The sequence below is a fragment of the Leuciscus leuciscus genome (genome assembly GCF_965113295.1).
Source record: "Leuciscus leuciscus genome assembly, chromosome: 1".
NCBI classification, from domain to species: Eukaryota; Metazoa; Chordata; class Actinopteri; order Cypriniformes; family Leuciscidae; genus Leuciscus; species Leuciscus leuciscus.
Window position 1 is genome coordinate 61,001,630 of NC_138725.1, and position 4,512 is coordinate 61,006,141.

Genomic DNA, 4,512 nt, shown 5'->3' on the forward strand with positions numbered 1-4,512 from the left:
CTGAAAGCAACTGATATTAAAATATGTCAGTTGAACTAAGGCCAAATCCTGGCTTAATCTAAGTCTTCATCCGGAGGGTGAGCAGGGTATGTAGACTCCAGGGCGATGCCAGCAGCTCGAGAGACCAGGGCGGAGCAGGCGGCCATGGCAGCCAGGGCAGAGACGACCCTTCAGGCGGCCATGGCGGATCAGACTTCGTGGCCTTTCCGTGGGAGCCCGGCCTGGCCACTTTGGCTGAGGAAAAGAGGACCGCTCAGGCGGTGTGGCGTCAGTGGCTATCCTGGCTGAGGGCTCAGGTGGTGAGGCGGCCATCTTGGCCGGAGACGAGGGCTCAGGCGTGACAGCCAACTTGGGCAAGAGCTCACGGGTTGGAGCCGATATGTGTGCTGCCGAAATACACAAAAGAGCTGAGTGCTGTATCATCGAGTGCTGTATCATCCGGAACGGTTTCAGGTGCAGCAGCCACCTTGTCTGAAGACACAGGCACGGTTGACATGGCGGGTCAGGCATGTCGTGAACAGTCTCTGGCTCAGCAGGACTGACGTGAAGCTCGGGCTCGGCAGACTAACGTGAAGCTCGGGTTCAGGAGGCATGACGTGAAGGGTGGTCTCGACAGGACAAGACTCTGGAAGGGAGGTCTTGACGGGACGCGACTCTGGAAGGGGGGCGGCCATGAAGGGACAAGGCTCTGGAATGGGCGGCGGCCATCTTGAAAGGAGGCTCTTGGCTGAACCCTGTCGGGGAGCATGGTTTCCGTACTGGTGTGAGGTGAGACTGGACGATGACGTCTTCCTCCAAATCTGCCAACAATGAACGAGGACCCATCTTGCCAGAGCGAAAAGTTGATAAAACTTTCAAGCATCCATACGGGGTCTGCTCGCGGCATCACTAAGCGGATCTCATCATCCAGCCCGCACCAAAATCCCTCCATAAGGGTGAGGTCACTGCAAGTGGCTCAGTGACTGAAGGTGACAAACTCCATGACATATTCCTCCAGGCTTCTGCCATTTTGGAAAATAAAACTGTTGTACCTTCCATCATCCTTCTGCTAGTCAAAGGGCCAACATATATAGAAGCAATTTCCAAGCTTCTCATCTTTATGGTCTGGTCTTCTGTCACAATCAGAAGAGGACAGACAAGGTTAATGAACAATATAAGTTTATTAAGTAGTGCAGAGGGAAGAGCAATGCAGGGAAGGTATGCAGATACGATTAATGATGATCATTGAACTGATGATGACTTAGCTTGACAGTTATGATGTCTCTTGTCACAAGTAGAAGACAGGAAGAACCAGGGTAACATAGATCAGTGATGATGGGAAGACCAGGACTTCAAGCAAGTATGCTTCAGATGATAGACACTCAGGTGAGTAGTGGCACAAGTCATAAATGAGACCAGACAAGGTAGTGTAGGAGAAGTGTCTCTTTATAGGGAGTGCTGATGATGAGGTGCAGGTGCCGATGTAATTAGGTGATGGCTGATGGTGCAGGTGGGAAACATGAGAGATGCTGGGAAGTGAAGTGCGGTTGAGGTGACAGAGCTGGTGACCGTGACAGTTATCTATTCAGACATTTTAAGTATGGTTTAAGCATATACATATTTTTAAGGCCATTGTAAGTGAACTATATTTCGATGCAGTATGTCTCTCACCAGCAAATATGACAACAACAAAAAAGGTCACCAGATGATCACTGAGATATTTTGTCAATGAACAAAAAGTGATCTAGCTAGCAAAAAGTTTTCAATAAAATTAACAACATAAAAGCTTGGTCCTGTATGTTCCATGATGGCCATCAGCTATATATTAAGAGTAAGTTACATTGATAATTATTAATGTATTCTGATTTATTATTAGCAGAATCTTGACTGCCATGTGCCACAACACCAGGGTATGTTGAATTGAGTTTTGAATAGTTTGTAAAATTTTCTGTGCAAAAGTTTATCAAATGTTTTTTGGAGAGAAAGGGCAGAAGCAGAGTTATAATTTTGTCTCCACACGCTTGCAGACGCTGCATGAAACAATATAAATCTCACCCTCTGTTTGCGTATGGTGTGGCTGGTTTGTTTGAGTAATGAGGTAATTAACTCAATCACGACACTCAGACAGATGATGAATTTTGTTAATGCTTCTCCTTTGTTCTCCACTCATTTCTGAGCAGGTCTTTTTCCTCTACATTAACCCGACAAGTGCACACAAACACACACACACTGCATCTTCTTTGTGGAGTACGAGGTTGCAGCCATGCAAATGGACCAGAGAGAGGAACCTGCTACTAAGTGGAACTGCAACGGGAAAACAAGGTATAACAGAGGCGGTTTCTTATTCTCTGTGCTTACAAGGTCAACATGCTATTGTTCATTGGGGCAAAGTGCAGCATTGTGCAACAGTCTGGGAGTCAATTGCAGATCACTGACCCTATATTTACCTCAAACACTGAGATAATGACAGGCTGTCGAGCTGTTTTCACACTTGGCTCGATTGCTTGGTCTGAACCAGATTTCAGATTGCACTTTTGAGTGTCTGAACCACATGACGCTAGTGTCATTGACCTGAGCACCATGGCAGCTGTTTATCACTGTAGGAGGAAAATAGCAGATTCACTCAAGTTATTATTATTATTTTTATGGGGTTTTTTTGTATGTATGCACACACACAGAATGGCACATATATCTGTTAAGAAATGCAATACCAATGCTGCAAAGACAGCAATACTGTATGCTCTCTGGAGGCAATTTACTCAGACACAAGCAGCTATGAGAAATTCATTATATAAAATAAGTGTGAGGTGTGATGCTATTTATATGCCATCAATAACAGCTTGAACTGATTGCAAGCTGTACCAAAGTTAACATGAGCCATAATCCAGACTTCTAATGTTCTGATGTCAATGACCCTTTCAATACTTCTTACATACTGTTTATAATCTATATAAATCAGAATAAAAGTACCGCCTTTATACAACTGAATGCTCAAGTATTTCTTACATTTCCAAAGGTCAACAGCTAATGAAAACGGGTCAGATTTCACATGGGATCTGAACCAACAGATGAGGGGGAAAATAAACTCCTCACATGTCCTATTGTCTTTGAACACCAGCCACAAGAATTTTCCCTTTTTTCTATGAAAACGGCAAACAAAAATTATTCAGATTTTAGTTTAAACAGCCACATACTATATAAAATAAAATTTATAATTATATCACTGTTCATAAAAGCACTAAATCTAACATTATATCCAGATTGTTCAGTCCTGAGAAAAGCAAGTGCTGTCAAACTTCCTCAAATACTTGAGGCATTGTTTGAGGTTCATCTGGTGAAACCCGTTGGAAAATCTTCAGGCAATTTCAAAAGGTCAGGGGCCGTATTTACAAAACATCTTGAGGATAAAAGTAGCTCCTAACTTGACGATTTAAGAGAAACTATTAGAGGTAAAGTTCTGGCTGCAACCGTAATCGCCTACTCTCTAGAGTAGGTATTTATTTTGAATAAGTAATTACTTCACAACTTCTAAAAAAAAGTAGTTATATACAGTAGCCTATATAAGTGTGTGTATGAATGTAATCTGGACATACATCTACCATGCTTTCGTTATCATGCGACCCAGCATCAGTTGCGTCCATTCACTGTCATACACAAATCCTCCCCCGTGGCCTCATGGGATAGTAAAGTGTCCCTCATATGCACACTTCATAATCTCACTGGAAGTAGGTACTTTTTGCCTATACTCTTTTATGAGTAGCCTCCTGTGAATTCAGACATATTCTTTTGTTACATACTGTTTTTTACCTACTATGGAAGTATGCGATTTCAGATGCAGCCGAAATGTCTTGTGAATATGGCCCCAATTGACCCTTTTCACATTTCCGGGTTTCTCAGAAACGGAAGTGGTCATAGTTTGGTAAACTTCTATAGTGGTGAATCAGAGACTATACATTTAATACCTATAATTTTTTTTTCGTGTTCCCATTTGCTCAAATAACAAAAGAAAATTTCCACAATAGTTTTTTTTTCGCAACTTTCAAAAGAGGAAAAAATAGAGTGAGATTGATAACGGCAGTCGGAAGAGAGAAAGATGTAAATTGTACCGTCACTCCCACAACCGTAGAAACACCCTCACAGCATTGTTTATTTTATTTTTTTGATGTAAAGGTAATATTATACAAAGTAGCCTATAGTGTTAAAATATAAGTTAAAAAACAATTTGTAAAAAAAAAAAATGTATTCAAAAAAAAAACTTTACCGGATTTACGATGTTGATGTCTGTCCTCTGAAGAACCTCCGCTAGACATTCTTGCAAAATCTCTAAAGAATGTCAGTTTTTTTATTTATTTTTTAGTTACATAATTATTAGGAAAAGGTTTTTAGACAGTTAAATATTGAAATTTTAAAATAAACATTAGGATATTTGAGGCATCTTCGAAGTGTACCGAGGAACAACAAACATATTTTCCTCTTTCAAGTGCGCACGTAAAACTACAACTCCCAGGATGCACCACTCGTGTACGGAGAGGC